Here is a 23759-nt window from a genome sequence, read left to right as displayed (position 1 = left end):
CAGAACGCTCATCGTGTCTTCTGCATCTGGTCCTGGGCCTAAGGAAAAAGGCTTACCATCCTGAATCCAGTCTTCAGCAACACCTATAAAGACAAGAAAGAACAGGTTAGCATTCCGGCATCTGAAAGGCAAAGGCTTACCATCCTGAATCCAGTCTTCAGCAACACCTATAAAGACAAGAAAGAACAGGTTAGCATTCCGGCATCTGAAAGGCAAAGGCTTACCTACTCTTCGGCGCTGCATCCCGCATCTGAAAGACAAAACAAGGTGCGTTTAAAGACATTGGGGAACTTTAATACTCACGTGCCATGACTCCTTTCCACATCTAATCCAGTGGGTATTCCGGCACCCTGCAGCCGCTCCGAACTCGTGCCTGCAAAATAAAAAGACAGTTAGAGCGCATAGTTAAGCAGGCAACAAGCGCTTACTTACGTGCTTCCAGGCGCTTCTATTCATCACACGGGCTCCATCTTCAACTCACTTCAGCCCGTCATCCGCCATCGCCGGAACCCTGCAAAACAAGAGACATCATTACTAAAGACTTTAAAGACATTTGAATGACTCGAAACTTACCGTTCGTGCAGTAAACGACGGACAGCAGTCCTCTGAAGTCAAGAGGCCTGCGCTACCTATCCAGTGAAGAAACTGGTTACAGCACCCTGCCCCGAGGCAGATGGAGAGCTCGGCATTCACTTACCTAAGGTGAGAGCGTTAACCTTTGGGGGTCTACAGGAGAGGAGAAGAGGAAAGAGATAGGGACACCCCAATAACCCCAGTTCATTAACCCCATATTTTCTATCTGCAGACATCTTACTCTACACGTCAGGCATACAGTGCACAGAGGTCCAGCCCAAAGAGCCAACCGGGTGCTACACATCACCTTTGAAGATACGGTAGTCGCCCAGTCAAGACCGGCGCCTCTGCGAGAATCAGGTGAGCGTTACAGAACGCAAAGCCTACCGCAAAACTCTCGCCCAGGCGCTATGGAAACCTCGGATACTGACCCCCTAGTCCGGTTACTTGGGGAACTAAGGGCAGAAGTGCATGCAGCTCGTCAGGAAACGAATGCTCTAAGAAGGGAACTAATTATTTCCAAGGAGAGAACAGACAATCTTGCTAGACAAGTGCTACAGTCACAAGCCGGACAGACCCCGTTACCCGCATCAGGGGCAAATCTTCCTTCAACATCCTCTATGAATCCAGTGCAGATCAACCTACCTGGGAATGTACCTCTGGCTCCGCCCGAACGATTTTCTGGTGACCCAAAGAGGTTTGCAGTATTTATCAATCAGTGCCGGTTGCACTTCTTATGCCGGCCAGCAGCCTTTCCAACTGATCAAGCAAAAGTAGCTTTTGTACTTTCGTACCTTAGTGGCAATGCGGCAGACTGGTCGATCCCTCTAGTTAATCAAGATGATCCGGTTCTCCATGATTTTCAAGCCTTTCAGCTTAGTATGGAAAAACTGTTCGCAAGACATTCACAGGGGCAGGCCTTGGACAATGAGCTTCTTTCATTGCGACAGGGTAATCAAGACCTTTTGGCTTATATTGCATCTTTCAATAGGCTAATAGTGGAAACTCAGTGGCCTGAGGACAAAAGGATTACGCTGTTTTATAGAGGTCTACGTGGAGAGCTCAAAGACGTTTTAGCCCAAGTAGTGAATCCCGCACAAGACTGTTCGGATTATATAGACTTGGTCGTTCAAATAGATCACAGGCTGCAGAACAGGAAGGCCGATCGTTCCAAGTTTGATGCTCGAGTATTTTCCAAACCGCCAACTCCTTCCAAAGGAGTAGACTCCGGGGAACCCATGCAAATAGGGGGTCTGAAAGGTCCTCTAACACAAAGGGAGCGGGAAAGGAGGAAACAGTTGCAATTATGCCTATATTGCGGAAACTCAGGGCACTTTCTTCGAGACTGTCTGGTGAAACCTGCCAAGAAGGCAGTAGGAGCTGCAGTTACCAAAGTTACAAACTCTGAGCAGGGAAACGACCTCGCCCGACAAGAATAGAGGTCCTCTTGCCGAGCGTGAAAACCAGTTCCGTGACCTTGCATTTCGTGATACCTATGGTCCTCATTAGCCCTGATAATCCGGATCGATTACATGCAATTGAAGCTTACATCGACAGCGGTGCCATCGGCAATTATGTGGATCATGAAATGGTTTTGAGGATGAATCTAACTCTTTGTCCCAAGGCTGTAAAGGACGTCATTACTACGGTGGATGGTACGGAGATAGCCTCCGGGCCAGTAACGCATACCACTCAAGAGGTGATGCTAGTAAGTCAAGATGGACACCATGAGAAGATCGTGTTCGATGTGATCAAGGCCCCTCAGTTTCAGATTATTCTAGGAATACCTTGGTTAGAGAAACACAATCCTCTGATCGATTGGCGAGCAAGAACGGTCCAGTTTCCAGAATGTGTCTCTACTTGTCACCCTCCACCTGGTGTTGCACTGGCCGCAATTTCTTCAGAGACTCCCCAGTTACCTCCCGAATACCTAGAATACCAAGATGTTTTCCGGAAGGATCAGGCTAACTCTCTACCTCCTCATAGGTCTTATGACTGCCAGATAGACCTGATACCTGGATCTACTCCTCCTTGTAGTAGAATTTATGCCCTCACCGAGCCTGAGAACCTTCACCTTCGACAATACCTGGATCAATACCTGGCAAATGGGTTTATTCGTCCTTCCAAGTCCCCTGCTTCTTCAGCTTTGTTCTTCGTTCCAAAAAAGGAAGGAGACCTTAGAACTTGTATCGATTATCGCTCCCTGAACCAGATCACCGTTAAGAATAGATATCCGTTACCTTTGATCCCTGAACTCCTGGACCAAGTCAGAAAAGCATGCATATATACAAAGCTGGATCTTAGAGGAGCTTACCACTTGGTACGAGTAAAAGAGGGCGATGAATGGAAGACGGCCTTCCGCACCAAGTATGGGCTATTTGAATATCAGGTCATGCCCTTCGGACTTTGCAATGCCCCGGCCGCCTTTCAATATTTTATGAACGATGTCCTCAGAGAGCTCATAGATGTATGTGTTGTTGTTTACATTGACGACATCCTCGTTTATTCTTCATCGGAATCTGAACATCGGAAACACGTGAAAATGGTCCTCGAAAGATTGCGTCAACACAAACTTTTCGCTAAGTTGGAAAAATGTGTTTTCAACGTGACTGAAGTTGAATTCTTGGGATTCATATTATCACCTGGCGGAGTGCATATGGATTCAAAGAAGGTCGATGCAGTTCTCAAATGGCCATCACCATCCTCCGTAAAAGGTGTGCAAAGCATGTTAGACTTTGCTAACTTTTACCGCAGGTTTATCCCTGAATTCTCTCGAATAGTCCAGCCCATCACTGCCTTGTTAAAGAAAAACAAACGTTTTGAATGGTCTACCGAGGCGGAACAAGCTTTCCAGGATTTGAAGACTAAATTTATCTCTGCACCAATCTTAAAACACCCTCGCCCCGAACTCCCCTACATCGTGGAAACTGATGCTTCAAGCCTTGCCATGGGGGCAGTTCTATCACAAAAGGACCCGGTAACCAATCAGTTGCATCCTGTGGCATTTTGGTCCCGCAAATTCTCGCCTCCTGAAATCAATTACACGATTACTGACAAGGAACTTCTGGCTATCAAGTCTGCCTTTAAGGCTTGGCGGCATTATCTGCTGGGGGCCCGACACACCGTTACTGTGATTACGGATCACCGAAACCTGCAATATTTGAAGACCGCAAAAGCCCAATCCTCTAGACAACTCCGTTGGGCATTATTCTTTGCCGAGTTTGACTTCATAATTACCTATCGACCTGGTACAAAGAACGGTAAAGCCGATGCCCTTTCTCGGATGGGAGTGGAAGAACACTTGGTCAACCCTAAACCTGTACCAATCATTCCCGAACAAAGAATTCTGGGTGTAATCGCCACAGAATCCATAGAGGAAGTTAAGGATAAAGCCAGGCAACTTGTAACTCCAGCAGACATACAGAATTGGCATCTGCAGGGAAAGGACTTTGCAGTAAAGGACAACTTATTGTATTTCCAAGAACGATTATACCTACCCAGCACAGATTTACAGAAAAAAGTAATCTCTTGTTATCACGACTCTTTAATGGAAGGTCATCCCGGTATAGCCAAGACCTCAGAAAAGATCAAGCGCTACTTCTGGTGGCCGTCTTGGAAAAAAGATATCAGAGACTTTATAATGTCCTGTGGAGTATGCGCCCAAAACAAGAGTCAAAAGGAAAGACAAGCAGGCCTCTTACGCCCTATTGACATCCCACCTCGCCCTTGGCATACGCTTTCTATGGACGTCATCACCGATCTACCTCCATGCTCCGGATACAATACGATTCTAGTAATCGTGGACTTATTCTCCAAGATGGCGCATTTCATTCCGCTCAAAGGCTTGCCAACAGCAGCAACTCTGGCCCGAGAATTTCTCGAAAACATCGTCCGACTGCACGGTTTTCCTTCGGTTCTAATTTCGGATCGAGGTAGTCAATTTATTTCTCATTTTTGGCGAAGTTGCTGTCGGTCGGCTCAAATTGATGTGAGACTATCGACCAGTCACCACCCTCAGACCGACGGACAAACCGAGAGGACCAATCAAACTCTGGAACAGTATTTACGCTGCATGCTGCAACAAACTGAAAAAACTTGGAAAGATATCCTTTGGATAGCCGAGTATGCCTACAATAACTCTGTCCATTCGGGAACTGGGAAAACCCCGTTTTTTCTTTTGTACGGCAGTCACCCTCGAACCTCGGAGTTGGATCCCCTCCAAGATCTTGAAACACCAGCAGTAGACTACCTGCATTCTACAATCACCCAAGCCTTTAAGGAAGCTGTTTCTCACCTTCAAAGGGCTAAAGAACAATACAAGAAAGGAGCAGATCAACATCGGAAGGAAGCCCCTCACTATCAAGTAGGGGATCAAGTCTGGTTATCCACCAAATATCTACCTCTAAAAGGGCCACGCACATTCAACCCAAGATACCTTGGTCCCTATTCCATCACTACCATAGTAAACCCAGTAGCGGTCAAGTTGGACTTGCCCCCGCACATGAAGATACATCCGGTCTTCCACGTCTCTCTATTAAAACCCTTGCAACCTCAAACCCGACTAACCAAATCTCCAAAACCTATCCTAGTGGATGGAGAACTCGAGTTTGAAGTCAAAAGCATTCTGGACTCCAAGATCTCCAAATCTAAACTATTCTACCTAATTGACTGGAAAGGCTACGGCCCCCAAGAGAGATCCTGGGAACCTGCTGAATATGTCCACGCTCCTCGCCTAATCAAAAGATTTCACCGAACATTTCCTGACAAGCCAAAACCCCCGGAGAAGCCCGGTTTGGGAGGGGCCTTGAGGGGGGGTACTGTCATGATCTCTGCTTCCAAAAGGTCAGGGTTTTCCCAACTCCCTTGGAAGCAGATCCATAACCCAGGTTCCGAGTGCCAACCAGTCCCAATTGGGACCTTTTGGACCCAGTCCTGGCGCCAGTGGCACCAGGCTCATAAATATGCCCAGTCCCAGCGCTGGAAGCGCCGGGCTCATAATGCTTGGGTGGACTTACCTTCAGCAGACCATGCTGCTTACTTGCCTGCCAGTTGAGCCTCTGATCCTCTTCTGTTTGGAACTACTTTTCCTGTTGGGTGGGGCTGGAGCCACTCCCTAGATTCAGAACACTGGAACTCTTCTGGAAGGCAGGAACTCTTTTCTTACCAGGAACTCTTTTCTTACTTAGGCGTGGCTGTGGAAGGAGACACCTAAACACTACAGGAGGCTATTTAAACCACACCCGGTGGATGAATCTTGCTTTGCGTTATTCTGCAACCTCTGCAGCAGAACGCTCATCGTGTCTTCTGCATCTGGTCCTGGGCCTAAGGAAAAAGGCTTACCATCCTGAATCCAGTCTTCAGCAACACCTATAAAGACAAGAAAGAACAGGTTAGCATTCCGGCATCTGAAAGGCAAAGGCTTACCATCCTGAATCCAGTCTTCAGCAACACCTATAAAGACAAGAAAGAACAGGTTAGCATTCCGGCATCTGAAAGGCAAAGGCTTACCTACTCTTCGGCGCTGCATCCCGCATCTGAAAGACAAAACAAGGTGCGTTTAAAGACATTGGGGAACTTTAATACTCACGTGCCATGACTCCTTTCCACAACTAATCCAGTGGGTATTCCGGCACCCTGCAGCCGCTCCGAACTCGTGCCTGCAAAATAAAAAGACAGTTAGAGCGCATATTGAAGCAGGCAACAAGCGCTTACTTACGTGCTTCCAGGCGCTTCTATTCATCACACGGGCTCCATCTTCAACTCACTTCAGCCCGTCATCCGCCATCGCCGGAACCCTGCAAAACAAGAGACATCATTACTAAAGACTTTAAAGACATTTGAATGACTCGAAACTTACCGTTCGTGCAGTAAACGACGGACAGCAGTCCTCTGAAGTCAAGAGGCCTGCGCTACCTATCCAGTGAAGAAACTGGTTACAGCACCCTGCCCCGAGGCAGATGGAGAGCTCGGCATTCACTTACCTAAGGTGAGAGCGTTAACCTTTGGGGGTCTACAGGAGAGGAGAAGAGGAAAGAGATAGGGACACCCCAATAACCCCAGTTCATTAACCCCATATTTTCTATCTGCAGACATCTTACTCTACACGTCAGGCATACAGTGCACAGAGGTCCAGCCCAAAGAGCCAACCGGGTGCTACACATCACCTTTGAAGATACGGTAGTCGCCCAGTCAAGACCGGCGCCTCTGCGAGAATCAGGTGAGCGTTACAGTGCCCGCCTGAACATTTCTGAAAATTTCCGTTATTTTGTTAGTATTGTTTAGTTAAGCCCTGCATATTAGATAATCGCTCAATCCCCAGGCGAAAAACTCTTACCACACTTTCTTTACCGTCCTATCTCGTAGGGCTGGTAGTGCTTCGTGGAGGTGTGGAAATGATTGAGTAATTATCATAAGAAATGTATTATCGTATACCCGAATCCTTCTTCTTTTTAGGTATTTTGGTCTTTTTATAATATATACAAACTGATGCGATAGTGCTTCTGGGGTATTGTCGTCTGTGGGCAGCATTTACCCGTGGGCAGTGACTCTGTTTCTATTTTATATATATATATACTTGCTTTTATTTCAACCACAGTAACAATACGCAATTCCTGCATGTGCGAGACAAAAAAGAAGAGAACATGCACGTGTTTACACATTGTGGTGCACATTACAGATACTTTTGTCAATGTCCTTTAATGGCTGGTGGCTGGCGACTGTTTATTTGAATGCTAAATTGATTTGTTTTGTTGGGACCTTGTAATCATTGGGTGGCCTATAGGGCGTTGATCGTTAGTGTCATTTGAGGCCTTTTCCTCTTGAGTGGCGGCTAATTCTTGTGTCGTTGCTGGAGCGTTGGCCCTTTAGTTGAGGAGAGGGTGGGTCAGTGCTTTGTAGAGCTTGATGTGGTGCAAATGTGTCCAGGTTTCTCTGCCCCTGAGCTTTACCGCCCTACGTGTTCAACCAGATAGGGGCCTGTGAAACGTGTACTGCTCCACGTTCGCTGAAAGTTCTTTAACAAAACTGTATCTCCTTCTTTCACTTTCCACTGTGTTGTCTGTTCGTGTTCCTCGTTGGTGGCTTCTCCTTGTTGATTGTTGTTTGACCCCCCTTGCGCCGTTTGATCTGTTGAGAGATAAAAGCGACACTAGTAACCAACGAAGAGACGTATTCATGCATTTCATTACCAAAAACATTACTAGTTGACTGACAATCAGTTGTGGCCCTTGATGGTGGTGTGAGTTGGAGGTGCATTTGGCGTCCAGTCACCACCTCATGGGGTGTGAGGTGGTGGTCTGATCCTGGTCTGTTCCTTAGTTCAAACAAAGTCAAGGGAAGACAATACAGCCACCTCTTCTTGGTTGTTTGCTTAATTTTTGATATTTATTCCTTTAGGAGGCCGTTGAGGCGTTTGCATATGCCATTAGCTTGAGGGTGGTACACACATGCAAACTTATGTTTGATCCCTAAGAGAGTGGTTATTTGTTGGAACAGTTCGTTAGCGAAATGGGGGCCATTATCTGACCGTAATACTTTGCATACTCCCCACCTTGGGAAAACCTCCCTCACCAGGAATTTTGGTGCTCTAAATGCATCAGCATGAGAGCATGGACCGGCCTTGATCACCCGTAAAAATGGGCACACCACTACAATCATGTATCTGTAGCCTTGACATACATTGATCAGGTCAACGTAGTCAATGTGAAGGTGTAGGAAACGTCCTACATAGTACCTTTGATCACTTGCAGAGTGTGACTGGCCGTGAATTGCTGGCATATAAGGCAGTTACTGATGAAATTAGTGACATGTGAGTTTAACTCAGGACAGAACCAGTTTTCCTTTATTTGTGCTGCAGTTACCTCTTTCCCTGTATGCGCGGGATGGTGCCATTGTGTCAAGGCTATTTTTAACAGTGCTAGGGGCATCACTACTTTCCCTGTATTATTCTGGCGCCATAGTGCATCTGTGGGAGACATGGTGCACCCTCTTTTTACCCACAGCTCCTTTTCTGCCATAGGTGCTGCTGCCTGCAGCTCCATAACCTGTGTCTCTGGGATGTGTGTATACCCATCCTTCATCAGCATTTGTCTTATCCCCCCTTTTCTTTTTGATTTTCTGGGAGTGTCCATATTTCACCAAAGTATGCAGCATGTTTAGCATGTGCGTCAGCTACTTCATTACCTCTTGAAATTGGGTCATCACAATTGGTGTGAGCCTGACACTTCACAAGTTCTACCTCTTCTGCGTAATGTATTACTTCAATTAATTTGGCCAATAGGAGAGCATGTTGTACTGGGGTACCATCAGCCCTCCGAAATCCTCTCCTTTCCCATTTTATCAATCCTGAGTGTACTGTTGATGTTACATATGCACTATCCGAGTATATCGTAATTATTTTGTCATTTCCTTCTTCTAGGGCCAAGATAAGGGCTACCAACTCTGCTGCTTGGGCTGAGTAGTGCTGGTGCAGTTTTACATATTTGACTGGGACGAAGGTCCAGTCTTCTCAGAGCTGTACTACAGCTGCTCTTGTTCATCTTATTCCATCACTTTGGTCAATAGTGGAGGACCCATCTATGTACACAACTGCACCCCCCTCTAATATATTGTCCTCCACTTTCCTTGCTCCTGAGTAATTCTCAATAGCTTCCGGGCAGTCATGTGAGTATTCTCCATTTACTGCTTCCTCTTCTATGAATCGTGCTGGGTTTACATTAGTGCATCTCACTACTGTCAGTCTGGCCTGGATAAAATAATCTCATACCCTGATGCTCTTTGTGTTGTCAGTGCTGATTTTGGTTTTGTCAATATTGCAAAAAGGGCATGTTCGACGTACAAGATAGTTTGGCATCCCATGGTAATGGAAGATGATTTTTCCACTGCGAATGCTGCGGTTGCTAGGCTTTGTTCCCACGGGAAATGTCCCATCATTACAGGGTCTAAATGGCCGCTGTAAAAGGCCACTTGCTTGTGTCCCATGCTAGTCTTTTGGGTCAGTACTGCTTTTATCACTGCTGAGTCACAATGTGAAAGATGTCAAATTCTTTTTGATAATTGGGGTGGCCAGTACTGGGGCAGTTGAAATAGCAGTTTTCAATTCATTGAATGCATCTGTCATTTCCCATGTCCATTCCAATTTCCTTTGCCCCCTCTGTGCTTCTCTGAGTGCCTCGAGTAGTGGTCCTATGTATGAACTGTAATCAAAGACCCATGCCCTGCAGTAGTTGCATAGGCCAAGGAACTGCTGTAGTTCTCTCACTGTTTTCGGCTGTGGTGTGTTTTGTATTACTAGTGCTATTTGTGGTGCAATGTTCCTTCCTTTTTGTGAAATGATCTGTCCAATGTAGAGTACTTGCTCTTGGCAGCACTGCAGTTTCTCCTTATCTACCTTGTATCCTTTCTCAGCTAGGACTGTGAGCATTTTAACAGAGTCTCTTCTACACTTTTCCTCATTGGTGCTGCATATTATAATGTCGTCAACATATTGCAGCACCGTGCTTTCCATCTCTATGTTTCCTAAATCCATTTGAATCACTCTGTTAAAGATGGATGGTGATTCACAGTACCCCTGTGGCAGCCTAGTGTGTTTCCACTTTGTGTTGCGGTATTTAAAACTCTTTAGATCTTGCAAATCAGGGTGCAATGTGATGGAGAAGAAGGTGTTTTTGCGGTCGATCACGGTGAACCGTGATGCCTCCGCTGGAATTCCGCACAGTATCGTTGCTGGGTTGGCTGTAACAGGGTACTCTGCTTCCACAATGTGGTTAAGAGGCCTTAAATCTTGGATGAAATGCCATGACCCCCCTTTTGCCTTGTGCACTGGGTACACTGCTGTGTTGCGTGGTGACTGTTATGCTACTAGTATTCCTCTCTCTACTAGGGTGAATATTGTCTCATAAATCCCCTCATCAGCTTCTTTTTATAGTGGGTACTGTTTCACACTTGGCAGCATTGCCCCTTTCTTTAGCCTTATTTGTACACCTCCAATGCTCTTGATGCAACCCATGTCATAGGGACTAGATGTCCATAACGATGAGGTTACTGCGGCTAAGTCTGCCTCATAAAATGAAACCTTGGTAGGGCAGGGCACTTTCAGTGTTACCTTTAACCAAATATACACACTCATTTCAAACACCATATCCCCATCTCCTTTGTCATCAGAGAACAGTTCCTCATCTGATACCTGTGTAAGCCTGCATCCTTCTGCCAATGCTATAACTGATCGCCATGCCTTCCCTTCCCCATCCTGGGCGTGTACTGCAATGTAATCTGGTTTTGCAACAATACCCTCCACATCCAATGATATTATTTCCCCTTCCTTTTCATCAGTGGGTGTCTCTGGCCTGAAGAGGTATGCTGTAGGTCTTCTCCATATCTTGCCCTCTATTCCCAGTAGCCACACTATTGCCATGTCTGTCCCGTATTGGAAGAGGTCCCCATCCACTGGCTCTGCCCTTATCACCTTCTTCCTACAGTAGGCCTGTAGGATGTGTCAGGCTGTAAGCATGTTTATGCCTGGTGTGGAGCACACAATTCCCATGTAAGTAAAAGATGTAGTCATATTCAACCTGCTCATGATGTCTCTTCTAAGAATATTTACTGGTGATTGTTTTGAGTATAACAATGGTAGAGATAAGTCGTGCTCCCCAACACACAAGGAGATGTTATCAGTAAAAGGAACCAGCCCTTTTGCCCCAGAGAATCCTTGAGTGTGCATGGCCTCGCCTGACAAATTAAACTTCCCTTCCCTTATGCAAGACCTAGATGCACCTGTGTCTACTAGAAAGGGAAATGTTTTGTCATCTATCGCCACCTTTATGCGTGGGTCCTCCGCAGGGTTAGGTTTTACTGACAGGATGGGACACAGCAAGGACGTCTGTGGGCTGTCCTATTGGGGATACAGTGATTGTCCGTTCCCTGTGTGTGGGTTGTGGCCCAGTATTGTTACCTTCCCTAGATGTTGTGTGTTATTGTCCTGTATCTGTGTTAGTTGTTGCACGGTCTGAGTGTGTTGTTGTTGTGTCGTTGTCATTTGTTGTTGCGCTTGCTGCTGGGCTGGTTGATGCTGCTGTGTGTATTGGATTTGTGGCGGCATTGGTTGTATTTGACTTTGTGCCATATGTTGTTGCGGTGTCTGTTGGTAATACTGTTGTCCCCCATTGTATCCTTGTTGTCCCTGCTCACCCATCCAGCTTGTGCCGGCCTTGCCCTGCATGTGCGTGACAGGTGCCCTACCACTCCACACATCCAGAATGTTGGAGGCTCTCGTGCTTGCCATGGGTTCCCCCCAGTGCCGTCTGAGTACCCCTGATGTCCATATGTGTTGTACCCTCGGAACCCTCCCCATTGTTGTTGTGCTGGTGGACCGAATCCCCGCCCTCTTGTCGCTCCACCTCTTCCTCTATAGTTGTTTATTTGGCCGTTTCCCATTTGAGTGTATCCACCCCCCACCTGAGGAACATAGGAGTGTTGTGCTGTATATGGTGGCGGCGGTGGCATTTGTTGTGTAATTACCTGTGCTGGTTGTATTTGTTGTGCTACTAAGTGCTGTTGTGGTGCGTCTGTTGCTTGCACTGCTTGTGTGGGGCCTGTTATTAGTGCACCCTCCATCGCATATTTTGGCAGTTTCTTTTGTACCAATTTCGCCTCTTCTGCCTTCCTATCATCTTCCTTCTGCTTCATCTTCTCCTGCCACAACCTACAATGGTGCACTATTGTTAGCTGAATCTCTGGCCATGCCTTTGCTTCCATTCCCACTAATTTCTTTAATTGTCTTTGTACCGGCTCTGGGAGTCCCTGTATCAGTATGTGGTAAAAAATTGCTAGCGTTTTGTCCCGCGGCTCCCGCGTTTCCAAGCGCCACTTCCCTTGGATTTCTTGGATGTAATTGGCAGGGTCCTCATTTTCACAAATCTTGCGTGATGTTATCGCTCCTATGTCTGACGTGTCTGGGTATTGCACTCTCAGTGCGTGTCTACAGTTTGCAAATGGTGCCCCGTCATGTGATGTGTCGTTAATGGTCATCCCTGGGAATCCTGCCATTTTCCAGATGTCATCTGCTGCGTCACCCAATATAGAAATTTACAACCCCTTTACATTGCCCACTGCTAGTTTTAGTCCGGCAGTTTGTTTTTCCATTTCGTATATCCATTTCCCAGCCCCTCCACTCAATGATGGAAACCTACATTTAATGTTCTCTTTATCTGCGTACTTCCATGGAACGTATTGCGGCCTTGCCCCCCCTCTCTCTAATAATGGCATTTGTGTGTATTATCTTATCTACCCTGGTGTGCGTCTGCGCGGTGTTATGCGTGCGTATTCGTTATCCTCCTCCATGTCAGAAAGTTCCTCGATAAAGTCAGTACAGTGTTGTGTAAGCCTATTTTCCTCTCCTGCCCCAAGCCCCTTCCTCTTACCTACCTTGGCCTTGTTATGTTGTGTTGTCAATTCTTCCATTCTTCGTCCTGGGAGGTCCCTAAGCCTATTAACATAAGGCGTGTGTTGTGTTGGTGGTGTGAGTAGTCGCTGTGCCCTTCCTCCTTGTTGTCTCTTGCTCACTCTTTCTCCCTCTCCGCCTTCTTGTGTCTTGCATTCCCATGACGACCCACAGTCCCTGCGTGTTATGTATAGTTTACTCAGCCCTTCTCCGCTTCCCTCGCTTCGTCCTTCGCAGGATCCTTCTTCTTCCTCACTGCAGAACCCATCTGAGAAGGTCAATCGTGAAGTTATGCTTTTCCCTCTTACTGTTACCGTGTCTAGATCTATGTCAGCATACTCACCTGTCTTTTCCGCGTCCCCTTGTGCTTGTGCCGTTGGCACTTCCTCTGTGTTATTCTCCTGCATCTTATTCCCGCGTGCCTTGTTTGTTCCTCCTATTTCCGTGCTTGCTTCCCTTGCCTTTTACCTCCGCTCTTGCCCTGCTAAATTCGTTGATTATTGAGTCACTTACCTGCTTGAGTGCCTTGAAGTCTCTGTCCTTTTCATACCATACCCCCCCTTCTTTTCCCAGTAGGCTCTCTAATATCCTCCCTTCCTAATACTTACGTGCGTTTTCTGCTATAATCTTTCTTTTCCACAACGTCATCTCCCTGTTGTTTTCTTCTCGTTCCTCTTCTTTCCTCCTACGTTCCTGCTGCTCCATGCGTGCTACCCTTTCTGCAATTCCCCTTAAGCGGTCCTCCTCCTTCTTGTTCCTCTCTATCTCCTGCTTGTCTAACTCCGCTCTACCGCTCCTTCCTCCCTCCTTCTTCTTCTGTTTCTCATGTTCCTCCTGCTCCAGTTGCTTGATCAGTACACTCTGTGCCTCCCTCAGTTCTGCCAGCTTTTCCTCCAGCAATGCCTCCTCTGTTCTTGTCATTTTCCCCTCCTCTGTAGTACCTACCTCGCACTTTCCTTGTGCCCCTCCGTCCTCCTCCTTTTCTACCCTGCTAATTGCCTCTTCCTCCTCTTCTGTTAATTTTGCCCGTAGTTTCAGCAACACTTGAGCAGCTATCCATTCGTCTGGTCCTACATTAGCAATGTCTACATGCGCCTTCTGTGCACTTCCCGTGTTTACCTGTGCGTGCGGGCTGCGGCGCTTCCCATACCCCTCCCCTTTTGGTAGCTATCTGTTGGTGCATAAGGCTGTGGGCTAAACATAGGGTTTGAATACCCTTCAGCAGCTGTCAACTTTGAATGCGCCATCTCTCTAAGTTCTGTTACCGGGTACAGCCCTTCCATGTTCTTCTTTACCTCCTTAGTTATGGGCGTCTCACCTTCTCCTTCCTTTTTAACCTCTGCTACTGGGTATGACCCTTCCGATTCTTCCTCACTTTCTTCCGCACTGTGAAGTGCCGGAGGCGCACTGCACCCGCCCTCTTCTTTCACCTTCTCCTCCTTCACCCCCTGCATGGTCAACATTCCCGTTACCCCAGGTATGCATCCCTGGAACAGCTTCCAGAGATCGAGAACTTCTAGATGGTCCGCTAGCTTCTTTCCCTTATATGTGTTATGTAGGTATGCTAGGAGAGAATGTTGAGTGTACATATCAAAGCTGCCATTGGGTGGCCATGGTATCCATATCTTATTATCTGTTCCTTGTGTCCATTCAATACGATACTTTACTATTTTATCCCTATGTGGAGGTAGCGCAGCGCATATGTGTTGGAGTGGTGTTGTTAGTGGGTTCCTGTACCCTGTCCCCGTTCCATTATACACAGACAATTTGAAATCCTTACTTTCTCAGTACCATCATTACCTGGCCCCATAGGCTGGGGTCTTCTGACTCTCTGCTGCAAGGAAAACAATGGTGTTACAACACTTTGCGCTGGTCGCCACCGCCCTATTCTCTTTTGCTACAGTTTTGCCTTCCTTTCTGCTCCTTTCCTTAGTGTTAGGGTCCCCTTCGACCCGTGGCGCGCAAAGCCCCCTGTGGCTTTGCGTCCCGCTTTGCGTGCTTTTGAAGCCACCCTGCCTTCCTCGCACTGCCGCTACCCGATGTGCCTTCAATTGTTACCTCAGCTCCTCCCCCCTTTTCACTTCTTGTTCCATCACCACCAGTTTCCCTGTTGTCCCGTTTTCCCTCCCGCCGTTTCTTTTCCACCACCTTTCCGTAGCTGCTGTGCAACTCTATGGGTGACGTCACCAGGCCTAGAACAGTTGAATATAGGTATGTACGAATATACACAAACATAGACACTTGCCAACCGCGGTAGGGATAGTTTTCAATTCGGCCCCCGACGGCCACTCTCCGGATTGCGCTGTCCGGTCTTCTCGCAGTTTCGCGATGGTCCTGTAGTCCTCCAAAGGGGGCAACAGCGGAGGGGGGCGCTGTGCCGGGCTACCTTGGCACAGGCTGCGTCTCCCTCTTGCTTCACCCAGAGTGCTAGGTCTCAACAGATCTCAGCAGTGCCTCCAATTTGTCGGGGTGTTTTCCCGGGGGTCAGCATGGCTGTCCGCAGACCTCCAGGGGTAGGGAGGCCCCAAATCCTCCTGCAGTCCCCAATGAGTATGAGACACAAGCAAGAGCAAGGCATTACTGCTGTTTATTAGAAACGGCAGGGACAGGTTCTGGGATCATAAGTCATCTGGGAACACATCTCACAAAAGTGGGGCTTGCAGGCCCTTTTTTAGCATGTGTGATGCCTCATTGTGCGTCACCTGGGAAGCTTCCCCCAAAACCGAACGCCACCTCGGGTTGGCTCCCCGAGTGATAGGGTTAGTAAAAGAACATATACGTACGTTATTGGTTGGTGGAGAAGAAATCAGGTGGTACGCTTGGGTCGTCCCTAGAAATGGTTACACCAAAAATGCTACATGAGAAAGGTTAGTGATTTGCTAGGCTGTGATGCCATCAGTGTTTAGCCCCATGTGCCCTGATTGGTTCAACCGCGAGCCCCCAAGCCTGGGACCATCGTTGTTCCAAGCTCGCAGTGTACCTGGTGTTAGAAACAATGTATGACTATGTGTCAGCGGAGGACAATGGACAGGTCTGCCATTAGCTGCAGGAGCGCTTCTTCTCACCGCCCTCAGTCTGTGACACAAACGTGAGACCCCAGAGTTTCCCAGGTCTCTGGTACTTGGTTCCACATCGGGTCGGCTTGGTCACGTGTGGTGAGACCGTGGCTGGAGCAGAATTATGAGCATTTGATTTGTATTTCGGCCCTGAGGGTGGTTAGCCGCAGCAGGTGTAACCTTGGCTCAGGGTGCGCGGCGCATAAATTGCAACGTCTTGGCCTAGGCTGTGAGGCCCTTGTCAGGGTTTGTTCTGCATGATCGCCACCTTGCAGCTCCGTCCGATGTGCTTTTGGTTTGTGGCTTCTGAGTTTGCGGCTTACTCTGGTGCTGAGGCCTACTTTGGCCTGATCCATAACAACACAAGGGGGGTTTGTAGTGAGCGGCAGGGGTCCTTATGCATGAGTGCTTTATGTCGTCGCGGTTATATTAGCGATTAAGCATTTGCAAGCATGTACACAAGCTCTTCTTTGCGTCTTGCGTTTCTGCGGTGCTGTAGCTTGGCTTATGTGAAAAATAACAATGATGCATCAGTGTGTGTAAGCGGTCCGTTACGTCATGGTATTGAGTATGTTCTTTGTGTGAGATTGGTGTGGGTCTGATCAGTTGTGCATGGAGGCACGCGTGTTACCGTCCGTCGGCTATGTTGTCATGGCAACTCTATCGATGGTGGCTTTCATTGCTGCTGTGTTAGTGGAGTTGATCCATATGGTCTATGTAAGCTTCGCCAGAGGTCCCAGCATGTGGCTTGACTGACGGGCAGTTTCCCTGGCCGTGTGGGGTGTGGCCACGGTAGATGTTGACGTCTGGGGCCTCTGTGAGCGGGTCGAATTCCTCTCGTGGTGGGTGCTTAGGCCGTGACGATCTAGGCCATGGTCTGGCTGAGAATCGAGGGAAGGGAGCTTCCCATTTTCCCTCTTCAACATCCTTTAGCTAACTCTAGCAAGCAGTTACATCAAACTTTGTTCTGTGAAAGGTTTGCCAGTGTTCACTTTTCTCCCTTTTATGCCCTTTATTTGAAGTCCCACTCACATGTAACTTTTACTTCCATTCCTCATTCCCTACAAACTTGTACCACATCCTTTGCACGGGGCGGGGACTGAATTTGGAAATTAATAGCACTCTTGGCTTCTTCTCTTATAGCAGAAAAAGGCCAGGAAGGGAATCACTGAGTTAGACCCAGAGGATGAACAGTGCAGTTAGGAAGGCTAGATAAAGTGAAACTCACAAGAGTATTGCCTCAGTAGGAGCAGAGCTGCAGGTTCAATGTGAGTTTATCAGGAATGGGTCTGCCTTTGCCTCCATGACCTGTATCCCCTGACCGTAATCCTATGTGTCACCACTCTCCATGCCCTCCAGGTCTACCCTTCTTAGTTTATCCTTTTCATTGGATCCATATTATTGTTCCTTATCATTGCATTCCCTCCTAACAGAGGTACTATGGCTTCAAAGCTAGGTGAGCCCCATATAAAACCTATTACATATATGCATATACAATCCGAATGCCACTATTTCATTGTTTCAGTGTGAACATAGAGGACGATTCGTCTGGAAGGACAAAGACCGATTGTGGTGCATCAACCCTCCCCCTGTCCCCAACACCCTCTACAATAACTGTCAGCACATTTTTTAAGTATCACTTTTTTTCAGCCAATTCGGCCACATTGTCCACAGATGTCATCCCTAGTTTGGCCTCAATCCATCTTTGATGCTCTTGGTTCAAAGCCTTTCAAGGTACAGCTTGTTATGTGAACGCAGAGTGAGTGTGATGGAGGCGTCCTTTCAAGCACATTCGCATTCAGATGTTCATGGCTCTCTACCACAGCAGTAACTAGGGGGCTGAAGGCCTACCTACTGAGATAGCCTGGGGACCAGGGTCCAAACCTGACGTGAACCTCATCAATTGGGCGATGCCCTAATCCAATGGGTACCATAATTCGATCTGCCCCAAAATTGCTACTGTTTTAATGTGTTCATTCAGTAATTCATACATTTTACACATGCAGCATAAATTGAGTGTGTATTTTGATTTTCGTTTTTGATTTACCCTCCGCATTTTTTTCCATGTGTTTTCAAGTACTGTAAAGATTATTTTCTTATTGTTGGTTATATTGTCATTTTGTGATGATCTATAAATAAAAAGCACCTAAATGTATTTTTAAAAAAAGGCCATTTCAAAAGGCACTGGTTGAGATCAGACTCAACCCCGGCCCCTTGCCATTTGAGGATAACCCTCTTGCTGCTCCATGACTCACTCTCTGGCAATGGAGCCTAGAGAGACATGAATGAGCTTCAACCTGAACCCATGTCACAATGCACTCAGCTATAAACTGACAATGCACCCAGCCAGAAAGTGACAATGTACTGCTTTATTGTTCTGTATTTACTAATTCAGTGGCACAGAATAAAATCTGGTTAGCTCAGTGCCATAACATAATGGTACAAGCCTTCAGAAGAGGCATACAGTGCATTCACATATTGGCTGCAGCCCCTTGCACTCCAGGGTCATTGGAAGTTCCTTCCTTATGTGGTTTTTCATCCTTGCACAGGTATCTGGGGTGAGGGCCTGCCGCCAAAACGTTTAGATGCTCTCAAAAAGTTCTGCCTTGCTGGTGGGCTTGTGAACACTTGAGTTACCCTTAGGTTGGGACCAGATTTCAGTCACGGGATTCTGGGGGAGTCTGAAATCAAGCGAGCACCTTTTAAACCGTAAATGCAGCTGCAAAGGAGTGATGTGGGTCATTGTCCTGCGTGATGTTTATTTCGTGGGTATCCTCGAGGTTATTCTGCGATGCATACCACAACGCCCCCTTCATAATGAAGGATCTGTACAATATGTTTTGCAAATGAATCAGAGGTCCTGGGCCCTTCTTTGAGATGCCACTGCAGACATGCACTTTGATCAAGAAAAGTGCACATCTGGGATGGCTTTGTGTAGAATTGCTTGAAAAGTGTCTTTTTCTCCTGAATGCAGGCCTGATGACACATCTGAGGGCGGGGGTAGCCTTGAACATGAACAGGATATAGCTGAAATCTTCCATCTTTTCCATTCAGAGCAGCAAGTGGCCAAGCACCTTTACTGATAAAAGCCATGGATAATAGGGCCGAGACTCTGGACCATGAACGAGTCATGGCAATAATAAAAAAAATGAACACTGCCTTAGGTGGGATGAGGGAAAGTGGGTGAGTGGCATGAGGTAAACTGAAGAGAATTAGAGCGAATTGGTGTAGCGCAAGTAAGGTGAGAGAGAGGGAGAGGAATACCGTGAGGTGGGGTAAGTGGTTAAGATTAAGTGGGTGAAGCAGAGTGAGTGAATGGTGGGAGGTAGAGAAAGTGATTTAGTGTACGGTAAAGTAGAGTGGGCTGAGGTAGGTTTAGTGACTGGGCTGAGACAGGGTGTGGTGAGGTAGAATGATATGTGGTAGAGTGGAGTGTGGTAGAGTAGGTGAAAGGTAGAGTGGGACGAGGTCAAATGGTGTAGTGGGGTGAGGTAGAGTGGGTGACGTAGTGTAGTGTGCGGTAGAGTGGTGAAATGTGAAGTGGGTGAAATAGAATACAGTGAGGTAGAAAGGGTAAGTGGGCTGCAGGAGACTTGGGTGATGTCGACAGGGTCAGAATGGGTCAACAACTAAACTCAGAGACCACATAAAACGCAGCCTACATTGTCTGTTGCAGTTTGTGAATTTCCCTGGCCAATTGTTTGAGAAGCACCTGGTTGGCATTTTCAAGGATATTTGTGCATTTTAAACTACACTGTACCAGTGGGCTTTGCCTATACTATTAGCTGATCTGGCCCGTTGGGCATTGTCCTAGTGTCCTAGTGGCCACTCCAAGCCGGGATGTAGAGTGGTTAATTGGGGTGAGCTAGAGTGGTTCATTGAGGTGAGGTAGACTTGGGTGAGGAAGAGTCGGACAATGCTGAGTGGGGCAAGGCAGAGTAAGGTGCAGTAACCAACTTTGCCACCCTCCACTATCAGCCGGGAGCCTGGCAAGTGCTGTAGATTTCACCTGTGTGGGCATTGATTCACTGATCATGCAACAAGATTGCCTTTAGCTGCCAAACTGTCCTCTTGATGTCTTGTTATGGCAGCTCATTCATGATCTTGCACAGATTCCTAAGCTAATGGGAAGGATAGAAAAAAGTAATGTTAATGTACATGACAGTAGCTTTGGGTTATCACACTTTCATCAAGCAAATCTGGTTGAAGTTGGCCATGCTTACAGAGCTCTAAAAGTGTTAGTCACTACTTCATTCACATGTGCCTGCAACGGAACGCAGAAATAAATCAAGCACTGGTCACTCGACAAGACATGGGTCGACTGGTAAAAGGGATATCATGCTTCCGATGACATTCCTAAAATTGATGACAGCTACTGTACTTTTCAGACACTATGGAAAGGTTAATGTACTAGGATGCTACCTGAGACAGATGTGCGCCCAGCATTTAAGTAGCTAATTTTCACAAAACCAAACAAATTCATAAGAAAACGATGGAAAAAGCAATATATAAATCCATACTCATTTCAAAACGCGCAGAGCTAGAATGTCCCCATAAATTAACCAGCCCCTTTGCCTAATCCTCGTGTGTGCATCCTATAGCCTTCCCTGACACATCATGAAATTGTAGATTCATTACTTTTCCTATGTGTGAGGAATCTGAGGGCATCCTCACTTCTTTCCCCAATATATTCTCCCCGAGATGGCCAGGCAAAGGCTGGTGCTTTTGGATCCTGACCCTGGGGGTGGATATGCGAAGGAGGATCACCTGATTGGAGGAGACTTTTGGAGTGGGGAGGATGCACCCTTGGGTGAGACACGGTATCTCTCTTTCCCTTTCACAAAAGCACACCATTTCCCAGGCCTTCATAGGCAGTTGTCAATCCTTTCCATAATAATCCCAAAAATCTTTCCATAAGAAACACCACTCGAGTACTGGGACGAGGAAGAGGGATGCCGAGCACCAAGATCGCTTTGTAATGAATGAACATTGCCTACACCTGAAACCAAGGTGGTGGTATAAATGGCCCCTTCAGGTGAGGCTAGAGAGATTACTTGTGGATAACTTGCCGGAAAAGCTGGAGGTGAAGCTAGAGAGACACATGCCTTTCATATCTACGAGCTGCAGAGTCATTGCAGTGGAAGCGGATCGTAGCGGGAGCATTTGAGAGGTCAATGGTAGCAGAGCCGGACTGCATACCTCCTGGAGTGAGAGCGACTCGCTCTTTGTGCAGCAGAGTTAGCTGAGAACCTGGAGGCCATCGAGCCGGGAGAAGCAACAGCCTCAGCAAGCCTGTTGAAACGGAGAAGAGCACCTGGAGACAGGGTACCCGGTGAGTCACAGAAGCCGGAGTCACTCCAGAATGCTGTGGTGTAGACCGCGTGGTTGCTGCAGATCTGGTCGCTCACGAGTGAGCGAGAGACTGTTTGGGCTATATGAATGCCAGTCAAGTTTGAACTCAGACAAGTTGCAGAATACGTTTGATAATAATGATGACAAGCAACTGCTAAGAAAACTGAGTAAGCGGCTTTGTGAATATCGAACTGAAACAGAGATGAAAGAAACACTAACCTGGAGCTGAGTAAAAACCTAGGATGAATTACATGAAAGTATGAGTTTAATACCGAGTTGACTGAAAACAAGGTCTGTTGAAAACTGATTTGAATGAAAGCAGTTGTGTGAATTCCTACGTTATAAATGACCTGTGTGAATTGAGAGAAAAAACATTGGCAAGAGCTATAGAAAGATATGAAAGTGCAAAAGGTGAATAGTGGAGAACATGCAAATGGTAAAGCATCATGAAGATGTGGATTGGAAAGAACCTGAGTACCACTGTAGAACTGAAACAGTGGCAACGTGTATACAAGGAGGAAGATGCAAGACTGGTGTCTCGGTTGCGTGACCTGTAATGGGCGGACTGTGTTGTCCTACAACTGCACCTAGACCGAGGACACCTACTTATGTGAAAGACACTTAAAATACCTGCCAATAAGCATGTCATTGAATATAAAAATGGAATTTGGTGAACTGAAGTTAGGAAACTGTACTTTTTGAAATTGGTGAAAGATAACCAACCCAGAGCAGCTGGAGAGTATCACAAATAACTGTGTTTTGGAAAAGCTTAAAGACTTGAAAGCATGGGGGAGGGTAGCCCTTTGCATTGTGAACAATCTTGAAGCTTGGGGAAGGGAACCCCTTTGCATTGTGAACTATCTTGAACCTTGGCGAAGGGAAAGCCCTTTCCAAAACTACATGCTGGAAGAAGCTTTTCAATTTTATTTGACCACTTCTTGTTTTGACGGTGATATCCCTGCACATTGTACGCAAATAGTTGTGAGGGTAAGTTTATATTTTGGACATAGTTTTACTTTGAAATCACAATTTAGCATAGGGCACGTCAGGCCTTTTTCTAACCTGCTTTTTGTTGAATAAAAGTCTATGGCCCAAAACTTGAATTCAGTTGTCTGTGTCTACTTCATGATGCCTTCACATATGTCTCACTCATCTTCAATAATCTTTAAGCGCCTTTTAAACAGGCTGACGAATAAGTGAACTGTAGATGGGCTATAGATGCTCCCATTTGCCTGCCGATAGAATTGATGAGTTTTAACCTGGCAGTAAAAGATCTTGCTTTGCAGTTTCTGTCACTGAGTGAAAATGGTGTGGATCGCTTTTGCATTCATTTTGCCTCTTGCAACTTAATTTTGAACGAAGCAGATGAGAAGAAAATACCTGTAAAACATAGGTTTTCTTTGTAATCTGTACAGTTTGGAACTCCTCAGACCATGGGGCATAGTCTTTCCGGTTCCACCAGAAAAGACGGCATGTGTGCAGTGTAGGGCGAGGCGACCAGGATGAAACTCGGATTTCTGAATCCTTCTGCACACTCATGCAATCATTCGCTGGGAAAACTTCACTCTGGATGAAGAGGGAAAATACTCACGTGAAAGATTATAACCCCATTGATGCACTAGCGGTCGCAATCTTTTCTGACATTTTACTGCAGCACTTAAAGCGAGATGCATACTATGTAAGAATGAAAGCAGCCAGGGTCGGATTGGCCTATCTGCCACTTGGCCCGCGACCAGGCCGGAATCATGACTAGTCCATGGGGGCCGGTTTCTGCCCACGCCTGGGCGGTTTGAAAAAGAAGAAAAAAAAAGTTTGAAAACATATATATTTTTTTAACAAACAGCACCCGCAACAGCATAATTCATCAAAGCAAGGTAGCACATGTTACCTTGCTTTGATGATTGATTTGCATGCATGATGTGTGCATCATAAATTATGATGCATGCATCATTCACATGCTGCTGCAGCATGCAGCCAACTTTGCACCAGACATGCAGATGAACTTAACTGATCTGCTGTTAAATCTCAGTTACCAGTTAAATGGTATCCACTACAGAATAATTGCTCATTTTGCTATTGCCGATATGTTAGTTGAGTGGGTTGAGCGCTCGCTACTGTTACGTGTGTGTGATCTGCAGGTTGCAGGTTTGAATCCCAGCAAGGCCATCTCAGCCTTTCATCCTTCTGAGGTCGATAAATGAGTACCAACAGGTTGGGTGATATTGTGTGCATATTTGTTCTATAAAAAAGAGCTTAAGCGTAAGTGCTATACAATAACAAATTATAATTTGGCCTTGCACGTCTGCTTGCATTCACAGTAATTTGACAATATGGATCTATAC

Source organism: Ambystoma mexicanum, chromosome 10, assembly GCF_040938575.1.
Source record: "Ambystoma mexicanum isolate Mex_15411 chromosome 10, UKY_AmexF1_1, whole genome shotgun sequence".
Lineage (NCBI taxonomy): Eukaryota > Metazoa > Chordata > Amphibia > Caudata > Ambystomatidae > Ambystoma > Ambystoma mexicanum.
The sequence above is the reverse complement of the archived record's forward strand: the minus strand, read 5'-3'. Positions refer to the sequence as shown.